The sequence below is a fragment of the Lygodium microphyllum genome, chromosome 3, assembly GCF_053477565.2.
Source record: "Lygodium microphyllum isolate KBCC chromosome 3, Lygodium_microphyllum_v1.1.10, whole genome shotgun sequence".
Classification (NCBI taxonomy): domain Eukaryota; kingdom Viridiplantae; phylum Streptophyta; class Polypodiopsida; order Schizaeales; family Lygodiaceae; genus Lygodium; species Lygodium microphyllum.
In genome coordinates, this window is record NC_141137.1 from 97,867,590 (window position 1) to 97,884,511 (window position 16,922).

Sequence of the window (16,922 nt, forward strand, 5' to 3'; positions counted from 1 at the left end):
TGCAAAATATGCAGGGATAGAAAGTCTTGTATAGGATATGCATTTACCTTGTATGATGGTGCAATCTCATGGATGTTTTGTGTGCAAAAATGTGTGGTAGGATCTATCATTGAGGTAGAGTATATAGTAGCCACATAGGCATGCAAAGAAGCTATATGGATTTACTCATCTAATGGGAAATTTATCCCTTGGGGAAGACATCCCATTGTAGCATAGTGATCGCCAAAGTGCCATTATGTTGGCAAACAATCCTATGTTTCATGCGAAGACCAAGCACATAGAAGTGAAGTATCCCTTCATTCATCAAGTACTTGAGGACAAGTGCGTTGGGCTTGTCAAAATTCAAACTAATGATAACCCTCCTCACTTTCTCATTGAGAGTCTACCCTTTGAAAAGTTTGTACATTGTAGAGAGTTGATGGGCATCATGTGAGGGTATCTCACATGTATTTACCTCACATGTTCTTCTATTCTTTTCTCTTTCTTAAAAGCATATTGGCCTTTAAGTGGGAGGTTGTTGGGCAAAGACCAATGTGGCACCCATCTTACTCAATAATCCTAACTATACATATACATACTCATTCATTATTCTTTAAGTGATAAGGCAATAAGATACTATTGAGGCACCAAGAAAGAATATATATCTCTCTCTCTCTCTCTCTCTCTCTCTCTCTCTCTCTCTCTCTCTCTCTCTCTCTCTCTCTCTCTCTCTCTCTCTCTCTCTCTCTCTCTCTCTCTCTTGTGCACGTTCTCAACACTCTGTGTAGCTCCATCACAAACTATTGTGCTTTTCTTCCTTCTGTAAACAATTGCTTATGTTTATGCTTTTATGACTATGAACACATGTGATATGATTTGAAGTGCATGGAATCTTTCTTTGACAATGCTTTAGGATAGATATTCCAAAGAAAATACCAACATATTTGTATTCATTGTAATATTTTTCCACAACCATAGAATTTTCTTGCTCATGGTGATTTCTACAATGAATTATGTTTTGTCTCTTTTGTTAACTACCCCACAACCTATGCTACCAAAAAGAAAGCCTATTTTAAAGCAATGGCCCATGCTACATGTTTCTAATTTTTTTGTTTAATAGACACACTCAAAACTCTTTTTTTGAGTTACACTACTAGTACCATAAACATCCTTAAAGAAGTGTATAAGAGTGTTCATATTTTCTTCTTATTTTGTTACCTCTTGAAAAAAAAAAAAAAACCACCCCTTGTCCACATCCCATCTTTTCTTACCTCTAGCTATAGGCTACAAGGGCTAATGGTGGAATAGTTAAGGAATGATGGCTTGATCTCAAGATATGCAACAAAATATAGTGCTCTCTCCCTCTACACATGACCATGAGGGGAAATTCCATTGCTTTTATCTTAGAATTACCTATATCATCAATATTTAGTTGATCAACATACCAAAATTTAACAACATTTCTATAATTTTCCCTCTTCATTGAACATAAGCATATGTGACTCTTAAACGATACACACTTTCAATAATGAAATAGGTATTTGAACCTATATATGCATAAAAGGAGTCCACATCATTTATCCTACATCACTTCACCAACCACATTTATTGTTATTATGATGTATCTATTTCACGACACCCACAAGTGCTAAGACATTGTTTGATAAGTGCATCTTGTTTCTTTTTTTTTAAAAGACTTTACATTATATTAAATAAAAGGAAGAAAAAAAGAGAGAGTTTAAAAGCTATCGTTGAGATTTTTGATGAGCAAGGATATACCCATGCATACATGGAGTAATCATCAATAAAAATCACAAAGTACAAGTAGTTTCCAAAAGATGATGTTTGTATTGGACAATAAAAATTAGTATGTACATACTCATCCTTTATCCTTGGAATACTGTAACTCCCCTTTTGTATGTCTACATTAATCCAAACAAAAAATCACTGATAGACCTTCTTGGTGTGTGTTATAGACCTTATACTCTTCCTAGGATACCAAAGACCCCATACCTAAACTATATTAGGCATGTGTTAAGCACTTAACCATGGATTTTCACTCTCTTGAGCCTTTACTTAGTCAAGGCCATTGCAAGGGATGAGAAGATTCCTAGCTAGTCATAGGAGAAGGCTTAACCATATTTAAACATCCGAAAACATTCTCGACCTTGCAAGTATATAGTGAAGTGTACATTTTGGACCTTGAAGACTACATATATACCCAACTAATGGCCATATATCAAAAGGATAAACAGTAACTAATCCTAGAAAAACTAGAAAGAGACCTTTGATCTTTTATTGATGGTCTCAAGAAGAACTATGATATGAAGGGAACCATCTAAGTCAACCAATCGAATTGATCTAGATCATAGAAGACTAAGAAACCCAAGACTTGACTTCGCCTCTTAACCTCAAGGATCAATAAATGCTCGTAAAAAATTGACTTAAAAGAAGAATCATAAGAAGACTTGAGCTTGCAACATGAGAATTAGAATCCCCTATCAAACCATTAAGAGATAAGAGGAGGTTGCTATGTTGAGAGATAGGCATGTGAACCCACTATATCCAAGGGTGGATAAGGCTAGATGAGTGTGAATGGACTGGAGGGAAGGGGCAACCCTAACCTTGGCCATCTAGAGGCTATTTAAATAGCCCAAAAGGGTCACTCTCAATGTGTGTGGGAGAGTATTATAATTGTACTTGTGAGCAACTTAATAAGCAAGATTTTGTTCTTGTACTTTGAGCTCTCTTCTCCCTCTTGTGCAAACTTCCCCATGCTACAACTCTAATATTCTAACATGGTATCAAAGGCATCTATAATCCATTGAGCTTCCCACAATCACATCTTGGCTTAAGTGCACAAGCAACTTTTATTTCTTCAACTTATTCTTCTTTCCACCATAGCCAATTCTGACCTACCTCCATTAGAGGAGCTGGTGTGAGCAAAGGAGGCCATATGTACTCCTAAATTCTTTAGGATACTTTTTCATCACGTCTAGGGATAGCATCTTGTTATGTCACAGATCAACATTGGAGTCACAACAGTTCGGCATTGCGATTTCCTCCAAAATCAGTGCAGTCTGGACAACGCGATAGCAACACACTTTGTAGTTGCTCATGACTTGCATAGGGTGCAATGGAGGCAGATACTATGGGTCAGTCATAGCCCTTCAAGAGAGCTATCTATATCTAAAAGGGTGCTCACGACTTGCATAGGGTGCAATGGAGGCAGATACTATGGGCCATTCATAGCCCTTCAAGAGAGCTATCTATATCTAAAAGGGTTCAAAGAAATTCCTTCTCCATTTCTCATTTCAAGAAATACCCTAAATGTGTTTTTTAATGGTAGCCATAACTAAAGCTTCAAAGCTTGGTTTTTGGAGTTTTCTACTCATTGAAGTCATCAACAATGATTTTAATCATTGATTAAGATTATGTGGAGCTTATTGAGAATCTAAAAGCTCTAAATTCAAAGTGTCTTTAACCAAAGGTGACTCCTCAAGCCGATTACAATTGGGTTAATGTCAAGTGCTTCACCTATGCTTAGCAATGAGTGCTTCCTAGCACTAATGATAAATTTGTTTATCATTTTCTACTAATTATTTTCAAAAATTTAAAAAGTTTCAAACCTTAAGCATGATTTAGCAAGTGCTTAAGTATCATCATCTCATTGACCATTGTAAGGTTATGTGTTAGTTATAAACACATATACCATTGTCATCAACTTTTATCCCATCTTATAGAACATCACATTTTAGCCTGCTACTTATTAATGTAAACATCATTTCATTTGCTTCCACATTTATTGGTTGTTGTGTAAGGGATTAGACACTGCCATTGCCTAGTCCAATTGGTAAGACCTTCCTATCATGGCCATGGCCTATGCCAATGATAGGTCTCAAATCCATAAGTTCAATAGAAAATACTTTCATCCATGGCAGGTATTAGTGAAGTAAAAAATGATGGAGCAGGGTTACTCACCCTTCATCAAAGGGACCAAAGTTATTGACCCATCCAGCCCTGTTGATGTAGAAGACAATGAAAGAATCTAAGCCATAATCATGCTTCATCTGGATGAATTTGATTTATCACATTGACCATGTTAAACCCAGCACAAAACATAGAAAAAGTAAGCAAAGAAAAATTCAAGAAAACTCAAAAATGTAGAGCAAGGCAGAAAAAGGCGGCCCAACAGAAGGATAAAAGAGGAAAATGTCAAAAGTGCAGGGGCATCCTTAAAAGCCGAGGCAAGGGCAAAGGCACATTTTAAAATGTAAAAGAACCCCCAAATATTTGTAAAAGAGTGCCAGGCTCCCTCCTGTGCAAGTTGTAAATAATAGATGGGCATAGGTGAAGGCATAATGTAAATAGAAGGGAGTAGGAAAAGAGGACCTTGTCAAGATGTCTAGTCATGTAAAAAAGGGGATGGGCACCCAAAGGGATGAGGGGATGTATAAAAGCCAAAAAGTGAATAGAGAAGCTCATTCTTGTGTGTGGAAAAAATGGGCTCTCCTCTTCTCTTCTTCTTCTTATGCTTGCTTGCTTGATGAGCATGTGCTTGAGAGAGGGAGTGTGAGAGAGTGAGTGTGTGAGGGTGAGGGACTGTGTGGTGGAGAAGCTCTCCATCTTCTCCTATCTTCTTCTTCTTCTTCTTCTTCTTCTTCTTCTATTCTCTTCTTTTTACTCACACACAGAAATGGAGCATTGAGCTTAAGGATTGAGTTTTCTTAAGCTTGCACCTTGGATTGTGGAGCTACCAAAGCGCTTGAGGGAGGAAGCAATTTGATCGAACATGGAGGTAAGCTCTTTACACTCCTAGGCACTTGAGAGTATGTATGGCTATGTGAGAGGTAGTCATTGGCATTTGGCTTGAAATGCTTGAGTAATAAGCGGTCTGTGGGTCTTGGCAGTCGAGCCACATTTTGGTTCCGTTGCTGGGACTAAGGGATTCAAGCTTGAGTGCTTGTATGCTTCAAATCAAGCGATGAAGTAGGAGTTCAACTCTGAAATAATGTTTGATTTTAGGTAGGAAGCAAGGGATTCAGAGGCCGTTTGATCTCTTTTACGGATTAGTTTAGGTGTAATAAGATTTTTGTGCATTGGTAAAATAGGACTTGTTTGTTTTGTATTGTATCTGAGACACTAGGGTTTGGGAAACAAGAAAAAAAGAGGAAAAAGATAACTCTCTGGATAACCAAGGAACAAGGAAATAGGGGAAGAAAGAAATCAGATTTTTGTATGTCCAGGGAGAAAAACAGAGGTAAGGGGAGAAGGTGAGAACACAAAAGAGGGCATGGGAGAGAGAGAGAGAGAGAGAGAGAGAGAGAGAGAGAGAGAGAGAGAGAGAGAGAGAGAGAGAGAGAGAGAGAGAGAGAGAGAGAGAGAGAGAGAGAGAGAGAGAGAGAGAGAGAGAGAGAGAGAGAGCTCATTTGCATTCAAGGAGTTTGAGAGAGAGAGAGAGGTAGAGAGTTACAAGTTGTAGGTTGCATTGCCTATGATCCATGGTTCGATGCATTTGGCCCTACCAGGTGTGCTCAAGATCCCTATTGCAATCTAGTGTATTGTTCTTGACTTGTCGTAGCATTAAAAACATGTATTGAATGCAATAGAAGCATTTTTGTGCCATTCTGTGACTTTCACATGCCACTCAGATGGCGACTGCAGGTCTTGAAATGGTCGAGTCTTGAGCGGGCTCAGACATCTGAGCCACTTAGTGTCCACTCAAACAACTCGTCGGCCTTGGACGGCCAATTTTGGGCCTCAATGGCCGAATATTGAACCTCGACCTTGGACGACCATGGACACTCAAATAGGTAACCCCTCTCGTCTAAGTTTGAGCTGCCTGACTGCTTGGATGTTGGAGTCTAGGACTCAGAATAGATGGCCAAAACCTTGTCTAACTAAAAATTTCAACTTTTCAAGGGCTAGCTAGGCACTGCTCCAACTGACCAGTGATCCACCTAGAGCCCAAACTCGTAAAGGAGCCATGTAAGTGTTGCATCTAGAAAAGAAGGGACTTGGGCCTAACAGTCCATAGGGAACTCAAAAGGCCTGACCTTTGGCCACTGCCAAATGATAAGAAATCCCAAGTTGACTCATAGGGCTAGATGCCCAACAGACCACAGGGGATTCACTAGTACTAATAAGGAGACATCACCTACGTGCAAGAAATATATGAAAATACCCCTTATGTACCCCCATTTATGGGACCTTACCTTATAAAATGAACCTTCCTTCCCTTAAATAACCCCCTCCCTTACACTCACGTGGTATCATATGGTAAACCCTAGTGGACCCCCCTGGCAACAGACCCCTGGCCATTAAGAACTTAGGCTCAACTAGTCAGGATTAGTCAAGACTCCTTCTAACTGCATCAAGAGCAAGAAAAATAGAAGAAGTTGACTTCATTAAAAGTCACACTTGATAGAGTAGGTGTTAGATATGATCAATGCCCCACCCTCATTAGGTACTACCAATGATCCATGGTGCTCAAAGTTGTAAGGCCCCCATTATGAGGAGAAGCCAAGTGTGAGCCCGGACATTGGTGGAGTCCTGACTTGTATATCAGATGAGGTCTATGTGACCGGATGGCAAAAAGGTGACCATTGTGGGTCTAATCTTTGGGTTAGACAGAGTGGTTAAGCTGGTAGCAACTCGAGGCACATTGCATTGAGTTGCGTAGTAAGGGAGTTAAAAGGGGCCCCTATTGTGGGGTCCGGGGGCCGCGGAAGCGGCCCCTGGCTGGGGGGTCCCAGGGGGGCCAGCGGCCCCCCTGGCGGGGGTCCGGGGGCAGCGCCCCCGGCCCGATGGTAAAGGGAATATTCCCTGGAATATTCCCTGGCCGACTAGTGGAGGCTCATATGGTAGGTCGGTCAGCAGGCCGACCTAACGACCTTCGCGGGCTATAAAAGTTAAACCCCTTCGCAGCCATCTCACACTCATCTTTCACCCAGTCAGAGTTGTTGTTCCAGCTAGCCTTAAGCTCTTCACCTATCTTCTGTCTAGATCGCCATCTAAGCTTCACTCAGTGGAAGCGCACGGGTGGACAGAGCCATCTTTGTATCAGTTGTTTGGAGTTAAAGAATTTACTGATTCTCCTCTTATCTGTTGTGTACTCTCTATCTCTTTCTCAGATTCTGTTCGCTGCGCCGTGTAATATTTTACATGGTATCAGAGCCCAGGGGGCTCTAGAGATCGGAGAGAGTGCAAGAGGCAAAGGCTTCAACAGCAAAGAGAAACGATGTCGACTCCGGGAAGCAGTTCTGGCGCATCAGGAAGCGGTGCAGGAGGTGGTGCTGCTGTACCGGCTATTCAAACACTGAGGATTCGTCCACCAACCTTCAGCGAAGGCAAGTTAGATGGTACAAACTACACCTTGTGGAAGTTCAAAATTACTACTATCCTTGATTCTTATGAGCTTCTGGAGACTGTGCTGGGGACTGACGCAGAACCACAGCCTACCCCCGACCCATCAAATCCTAGTGTGATGATTCCTCCGAATGCAGATCTTCTACGAGCTTGGAAACGAAGGAATGCAGATGCATTGTGTGCCTTAGTTACAAGCTGTTCTGACAGTGTTTTGACTCTGATTCAGCATACAACCAAAGCGTCAGAGGCTTGGAATGTACTAAGGAGTCAGTATGAAACACGAAACCAAACAAGGATTCAAAACTTGGAGAATCAACTAGCAGCGGAGAAGTTTGCTGAAGGAGAGACGGTTGAAGCATTCATCACTCGGATTAAGAATCTGCGCGACCAGATGGCTGGCGCTGGGATACAAAAGACTAGCGAAGAGCTAGCTCGGAGGTGTCTTCGGATTTGTCCACAAAAGTTTGATGGACTAGTAACTGCCCTTAATACTCAGGTGAGACCTCAAGCTTTGACTTTTGAGGAGTTTTGTGCATTATTAATGGAGGAGGAGTTGAGGCTGAAAGCCCGAGAAGGAAGCAACAATGGAGATGCTGCATTCTCTGCCAATGCAAAAGGCAAAGGTGTTTCCTCCACCAAAAATGATGGTGACAAAAAGAAGAAGGGCGGCAAGAAGAAGTTTCAAGGAGAGTGCTTCTACTGTAAGAAGAAAGGACATGCAATTGCAGATTGTCGTGTCAAGAAGGCAGATGAAAAGAATGGTACCCTTAAAAGTAAAGGGAAAGAGACAGCCAATACGGCTGAAGCAGAGTTGGAATTATTCATGGCGACCATTGAGGAAGTGTGCTCCTCGGCGCAAGAAGAATCTACCACTGACTCTTGGGTGTTGGATAGTGGGGCCTCCCGTCACATGACCAACAAGAAAGGTCTATACAGTTCTATGCAGCCTCTACAAGAATCCATCACTGTGACGGTTGGAAATGATGCTAAATGCCCTGCTGCGGGCACAGGTACTATTTCTTTTGTTGCTGCAAATGGTGAAGTCAAAAAGCTTTCAAATGTGTTGTATGTTCCCGAAATCAGAAGAAATCTCTTATCAGTTGCTGCCATAACTGATCTTGGTCATGAAGTGAGGTTCAAGAAGACAGGTGCAGAAATTATTGATAGTGCTGGCACAATTGTTGGCAAAGGAGAAAGGAGGAACAACCTGTATGAGCTAAGTGCTCTTACAGCCACCGCTGGAGTGGGCACAAGTAAGCTTTGGCATGAAAGGTTTGGACACATCGGATTTGCAGTATTGAAGGAGATGCAAAAGCAAGGTATGGTTGCTCACCTACCTACAATAACTGAATTGAAGGAACCATGTGAAGCTTGTATGATGGGCAAGCAACAGAGAAAGGCATTTCCACAAGAAAGCAAGAATAGAGCACATGCTCCTCTAGAGTTGGTGCATGCTGACTTGTGTGGTAAGATGCCTACACAGGCCTTGGGGGGATCTTCTTATTTTATGTTGATTGTCGACGACTACAGTAGGAAGATGTGGGTGTACTTCCTTCGTGATAAGGCTCAAGCTTTTGGTAAGTTTAAAGAATGGCTAATACTTGTTGAGAATGAAACAGGGAAAAGTGTGAATAAATTTAGAACAGATGGTGGTGGTGAGTTCAACTCAAAGGAGTTTGAAGGCTTTTGCAAGAGCAAAGGGATCAAGCGTCAATTGACGACGCCTCACACACCTCAGCAGAATGGTGTTGTGGAACGCAGGAATCGTACCATTGTGGAGATGGCAAGATGCATGCTAAAGGGCAAGGGATTGCCTAACCATTTTTGGGCTGAAGCTGTTAATACTGCAGTCTACATTCTAAATCGGAGCTACACAAAGGCTCTCAAGGGAAAAACACCTCATGAGGCTTACACTGGTAAGAAACCATCTGTTTCACATTTCAGAATTTTTGGATGTGAATGTTATGCACATGTTCCAGATGAGAAGAGAAACAAGTTACAACCAAAAAGCAGAAAATGTATCTTCTTGGGTTATAGTGATGAGCAGAAGGCTTACAAGTTATATGACCAAGAGGCAAAGAAGATCATCGCGAGCCGTGATGTGGTGTTCAAGGAGGAGCCGCATACAGTGGAGGAGGAGAAGGCAAGGTCTTCCACTTTATCATCAAGCGAAGAAGTAGTCCACTATGAACCTGTCCCGAGAGCTATCCCTATCCTTAAGGAGGAGGAAGCATCATCTTCAGATGATGAGGAAAAAGTTCACCAACCTGACATCACCCCACCGGAAAAGCCATTGCCGCGCTGGGTGAAGCAGCTCTATGACCACAATAATCCTATGCCTGCATCTGTTGAGGAGAAGGCAGACGGACCAAGGAGGTCTCAGAGAATAGAGGAGCAAAGGAGGGCTTCTGCTCACATAGTCAACATGGCCTTGATGGTTGAGATTATGAGAGAAGTAAAGGAGCCAACTGACTTAGAAGAAGCACTTGCAGATCCATCATGGAAGGCTGCTATGCAGGCGGAGTATGACAGCATAATGAAGAATGACACTTGGGTGCTAGTGGATCGGCCAGCAAAGCGGAAGATTATTGGCACCAAGTGGATCTGGAAGGTAAAGTACAAGGCTGATGGTACCTTAGAAAAGTACAAAGCTAGACTGGTTGCCCAAGGATTTTCACAAGTTGAAGGGTTTGATTTTCAAGAGTCATTTGCCCCAACTGCCAGAATGACCACTATTCGCACGGTACTTGCAGTGGCTGCCCACAAGAAGTGGCCAGTGTACCAAATGGATGTTAAGTCAGCATTCTTAAATGGTGACCTCAAGGAGGAGGTGTACGTGGCTCAGCCACCAGGGTTTGAGGCCCCCCATTCTGAGAACAAAGTGTGTAAACTGAAGAAGGCATTGTATGGGCTGAAACAAGCCCCCAGAGCATGGTACCAGCGGATAGATAGGTTCTTTTTAAACCTAAACTTCAAAAGATGTGCCTCAGATGCTAACTTGTATGTTTACAGGGATGGTAAAAAGTCTGTAGTGATTGTCCTATATGTGGACGACCTTCTTATTACAGGTGACTATGAAGATATGATCAACCAAACTCGAAAGGCTTTGAGTTTTGAGTTTGAAATGACAGACTTGGGCTTGCTGCACTATTGTTTGGGGATTGAAGTCTGGCAAGAGCCAGGAAAGATCTTCATCTCTCAGAAGAAGTATGCATGGGAGATCTTGAAGGCATTTGGCATGACCGAGTGCAAGGAGATAGCTACACCTATGGAGGTGAATGTAAAGTTATCCGTTGAGGATACATCAGCACTAGCAGACATTGGGAGGTATAGGAGGTTGGTCGGCAGTCTAATCTACTTGTGTAACACCAGACCAGATATCAGTTTTGCTGTTGGTGTTTTGAGCAGGTTCTCAAACAAACCTCATGAGAGTCATTGGAAGGCTGGGATGCGGGTGCTCAGATACTTGAAGAAAACTCTTGACTATGGTATCACATACAGTTTCGGAACTTCTCTTGTGGGGAACTGTGACTCAGATTGGGCAGGAGACATTGATTCCAGGAAGTCAGTTTCTGGTTATTGTTTCTCTTTGGGTTCAGGAATTTTCTCTTGGATTAGTAAGAAGCAACCAACAGTGGCATTGTCTTCTACCGAAGCAGAGTACAAGGCAGCTTGTTTTGCTGCATGTGAGGCCGTATGGTTGAGAAGGATTCTATGGCATATGGGAGTGCAGGATGAAGAACCAACTGTGCTGAGATGTGACAATCAGAGTTGCATCGCCATTGCCAAAAATCCAGTGTTTCATGCACGCACCAAACATATAGAGATCCAGTATCACTATGTGCGTGATTTGATGGAGGATGGGATAGTGGAATTGGTCTACTGTCCAACAGAGGAGAATGGAGCAGATATCTTCACCAAAGCACTTACGAAGGATCTGCTTCAAGTTCATCTTCAGAGACTCGGCATTGGGCCGAGGAGATAGTTCACCTATGGGTGGACATTGAGGGGGGGTGTTAGATATGATCAATGCCCCACCCTCATTAGGTACTACCAATGATCCATGGTGCTCAAAGTTGTAAGGCCCCCATTATGAGGAGAAGCCAAGTGTGAGCCCGGACATTGGTGGAGTCCTGACTTGTATATCAGATGAGGTCTATGTGACCGGATGGCAAAAAGGTGACCATTGTGGGTCTAATCTTTGGGTTAGACAGAGTGGTTAAGCTGGTAGCAACTCGAGGCACATTGCATTGAGTTGCGTAGTAAGGGAGTTAAAAGGGGCCCCTATTGTGGGGTCCGGGGGCCGCGGAAGCGGCCCCTGGCTGGGGGGTCCCAGGGGGGCCAGCGGCCCCCCTGGCGGGGGTCCGGGGGCAGCGCCCCCGGCCCGATGGTAAAGGGAATATTCCCTGGAATATTCCCTGGCCGACTAGTGGAGGCTCATATGGTAGGTCGGTCAGCAGGCCGACCTAACGACCTTCGCGGGCTATAAAAGTTAAACCCCTTCGCAGCCATCTCACACTCATCTTTCACCCAGTCAGAGTTGTTGTTCCAGCTAGCCTTAAGCTCTTCACCTATCTTCTGTCTAGATCGCCATCTAAGCTTCACTCAGTGGAAGCGCACGGGTGGACAGAGCCATCTTTGTATCAGTTGTTTGGAGTTAAAGAATTTACTGATTCTCCTCTTATCTGTTGTGTACTCTCTATCTCTTTCTCAGATTCTGTTCGCTGCGCCGTGTAATATTTTACAGTAGGCACAGAAGCATGTGTGGAAACTGGAAAGCCTAATTTTTCATAGCACACATCACGATGCCTTGCTAGAGTATAAGCGCTGCGCAATTATGAATGGATGGATGAACAAGGAACATACTAAGGGAAATTAACCCATCAATAGGAGTACAATCTAGGAAATAGAAGAAAAACAGAAAAACTAAGGACAAAGACACGGAGAGAATTGAACCATCACATTACCAAGCAAAGGAAAGGCTCGCTAGGATTAGGGATACATCCCTATTCGACTTAGTTGACCTCATAGATTCTCAATTGGGTCAAGACGCAACTATTATGGCCACTACCGGCTCAAATGAGAACAACCTAGACCTGGACCTTGATCTTAGTATGGCTGAGCACCCCAACGACATCCGACGACTTGTCACACAATATGACCAACAAACAAGTATAGCACACCATGGAAGATCAATGGCAGATGTTGTAGCTGACCTTGAGGAAGAGAGGAGGCTGGCAAGGATGGCATTGCAACACATGGAATGAGATTCATAGGATCCTAGCCATATCGCGTAGGAATAGAACACGAGGCAAGGCCAATAGGGAGAGAGTTCTAGAAGGCAATCTTACACTGAGTGAGCTACTTACCAAGAGATTGCTAAACACTACTAGCATTGACTAGAGTGGGGCAGCCTTGGCTGCATCATTGCTAGCTAGGTTGGGATTTACCCCAAATGCAAGAAGCCATACAAAAATACCCACAGTTGTGAAGCAGCTTGATAAATATCACGCAAGGAATGACCCCTATAGCTTTGCCGAGCAATTTGAGCAGGTGTGTGAGGTGAATAATCTCATTGATCCCGCTTGGCAAGCACAAGCATTCGGACAGTGCTTAAGAGACAAGGGACGGTCTTGCTCCAATCTGGCGCATCTGAATGCTCTAGGATTGGGGCATTCGGACTGTGCCTAATCCTAGAGCAAGACCTTGTGCCAATTGTGGAAGATTCGGTCATGATGCCATGCACTATCGGTTGCCTTACTAGCAACCTTACACACAACCTTACTATCTAGGGGGGGTAGACAACCATATTTGGGGAGGGGAGCCCCTTTGGCACTCCCCGCACCTAATGACTCAAAGCCAATTGTGCCAAGGATAGATATCAACCCTATAGGGATCCCTAAACCTCATTACCTGATCATTACCCATCCTCTAAGTGAAGATCTAGTGCACTTGATGGAAGAATCCCTAGAGGAAGATTCTTGTTTGAATCCTTACGTTTCTTATGACGAGAAAGGAAATCCAATATTGATGGATTATAGACCCGTACAACCGATCATGGCCTTAGGCAGAGGAAGAGGAAGAGGCCTAGGAGGAACTCAAAACAAGGGACCCATAGCATGTTGCATGTGGCCCTTCTCAGTCCCCTGAAAAGGAGCAAGCAAATAGAGAGAAGGTTGATTTGAGGTGCCCCGAATGTGGAGTCACACATCTATTTGCTGATTGCCCTAGGTAGAAACCCTCCATTAACTGGGCAATTGTACCATCTGTGCTACTCAAGATCTTTTGTGTCGAGTTACATGACATCAATGTCACACCCGAAGTAGGCCAGTATCTCACTACCTAGGCATAGAAACTTGGATGCATCCTCGATAGGGAAGAAGAATCAACGATGGTGAAAGAAAAGAACCGATGAAAAAATATGCTCAAAACCAAGAGTGAGACCACATTAACCAAGGGTAAGCAAGTTACGGACGCCAAAGAAGAAACATCCGCTCCTAAGACGAGAGAGAAGGGAAGTGCAAGGTTGGAGAGTATCCTGTCCCCAACCAGCAAAATTGAAAGTTGCAGATAAGGTCAAGGAGTGGATAAAAGAAGGGCATGCATATCTTCAAGATGCCGAACAACCTATAGTTTAGGAAAAGGTTGAGGAATTCTCAACCATGATCCCACCAACCTCACCTACATATTTGAGAGTAGGAGAGATAATGCCACCACGTGAGCAATTGCATGGGCAGAGTGAGAGGACCACGAATACACAAGTAGTTCAAAAACATTGGCAAGGAATCCACGAAGTTGAGGAGGGAAAGAGGGATGGTGACTTGTTAGCAACACTCATAATGACTCTTGTGACAATGGGGGAACTACTTGGACAAAACCCCACACGATGGCGAGAGTTGAAGCAATGGGTAGAACATAGTAACAACCATAAGTCGCAATACCTTCTAGACCATGATGCCATGGCACATATATCCACAGCCTAACATTGAATCCCATATCTAAGTCCCCACAAATAAATGCCTTTTCGGAGGGCACCGAGATGCATGCAATCTTACATGTCTCGTTTCCCTAGGAGATAATACACAGAGGGGGATAATGGACACGGGAGCAGGGGTTACCATACTTAGTCATGTAGTCTTGCAAACTTGGGGAAATCCACTAGTGGAAACTGTAAGGTTCAATGTCACCCTAGCAAGCAGAATGAAAGTTAGACCCTTTGGAGTCCTAAAGGATTGGCCACTAAAGATAGTAGGAATCCAATTCTCAGTAAACTTCATAGTGATAAAGGGAGTGGATTATGATATTAGCTAGGAAGGCCATGGATGAGAAATGCCAGAGTAATAGAAGACTAGGGTAATGGTCTAATATTTACCACCTCAAGACATTTTAGCCAAGCTTGATCATAGTCTACTTTGGCCACTCCTTTTCTCACTCAGAACATGTTCATCTCTTGGGGTTTAGATTCTACCCTGATCTGTTCAATTATCCTTCCTTCCGAATCATAGTCTATGGTTTGTATTTCCTCCTTGCACTCCTCACTAGTGGAGCAACAGTCCTTGTACTCATCTTTGGAACTTTCAAACTGGGTCTGTAGGTTGCTTGCAAGGTCCCTACTCCCATATGCAATCTCACTTGTCAAGAGAGCCCAATTATATGACAAGTTTAGGTCATGCACCTTAGTCCATTTCCACTCCCTGCTTCCCATAAGATCCTTGAGGGGCTTCAAGTTGGTAGCTAGGTTTCTAGGCAGCTTCCTTGATAAGTGCTTTAGGATTTCTTGAAGTTCTAGTTTGTTTGCTAGTACAAGATAGGTAATTGACATTGATTGGCCCATGGGACTTCCGGGCATCATGCATACGGTACTGTGGGAAACTTAGAAGTGAAGGCACTCTTAGAGTTGCTTGTAGAATTTGTAGCTTGCCTATACTCATCCTCTTCCTCCGAGAATGGGAGATCGATAGTTGCCAACACGTGCATCCAATCTTGCTCATCCTTAGAGCAAGGGATGTACTTTGTTAAAGCCCCATAATTGATTCTTGCTTTTGAGTACCCTTTAGTAGGTTAGAGATGGTATCTAAGTCCACAGGTGAGGTCTTCCAAGTGTCCATTTCTATTTGGACTACTTCAGCTCTATTGCCCAAGAAAGTAGGACTATCTCGTCCTTGCTCCCTGCCACTATTAGAAGTTGAGACAACTTCAAAGTTGCGGGCACCAGGGGAGAGAGCTTCTTCCAATGAGGAGGGTGAGTACAGTTCTGAGCTAGAGGCAAGCTTTGATAGTGACCCCGAGAGATACCCCAACCACCTGGAACTCGGCGTACCAAAGGAGGACCTTCCATTTCACCTAAGGTGCAAGAAGCTAAAGGAGGAGAAGAGGAGAGGGTCACACTAGACAAAAGTTGAATGGAAGTAGAAATCCTAGGACCTACCCCATCACTTCACGAGGTATAAAAAGGGTGATAGAATAGTGGTGTTGGTAGGATCCAAATGGAAGGGGCAAGCGAGTGAACCTATTGAAGGACCAACCAAGGTTAAGAATAGTCAACTTGGAAAGAGGGAAGGACAAGCCTCGATGCGTATACATAGCAAAAAACCTAACTGAGAAGGAAGAGCATGATCTCATAAATCTCCTAAGGGAGTTCATTGATGTGTTTGCATGGTATTTAGATGAATTGAAGGAAATAGATTTGAATATCATGAATCATACATTCCCATGACCCCCAATGCAACACCAGTCAAGAAACGACCATATGCAATGCATCCTAAGCATGTACACACCGTAAAGGAGAAGATTGATAAGCTTTTGAAGGTAGGGTTCATTTAGGAGATGATAGAGCATACAGACTGGATTTAGGATTCACTCATAGTCATGAAGAAGAATTGGAAGATTCGTCCATAGGCCAAATCTCTCTAAACTTACTTTTGGAGAAGTGTTTCTCTACTTCCAAAGCTCCTCCCTTGCACCTCAATCATTGACATTGGGAAACTATAGCTTCAACATTGCCTCTTTTCAGAGTCGTTGCCATAACTGTGTCTGTGGACAACAACACCTACCTGACTTGGAGGAGTTGGATCTCCACATACGGACCATATCTCTCCAAGCTCTCTTCTAGGGAAACATTCCTATACTCCCTTGCTCCTACCTAGCACATTACAACGGGACATTGGCCTCCCAGTTGATTAGCAATGCACAAATTTGAAGTCGATGTGCTTGATCTGCACTGATTTCGATCATATAGTTTTTTCAGTCCATACACGCAACAATGTTGATCATTATCATAGGGCTTTTGAAGCTGTACATCTAAACTCTCTCCCTCTCAGAGGGTTTCTCAAATGGCTACCTCTGTGAGCAACAATAAGCAAAATACTAGTCGCCTATTCCTAAAAACCCTAATCTATCATAGGTCACTTTCACTGAAGCTCCTTTTTACTTCATCTACTCACTAATTCCAACACATTGAAGGTCCTACCACTTAGATTTGAAGGTCCCAACATCAATTCAAGAAGAAGAAGATTTGAATTTGAAAGAACTTGAAGGATTTTGCAGATTTGGAAGACTCAAGGAAGAAACATAGT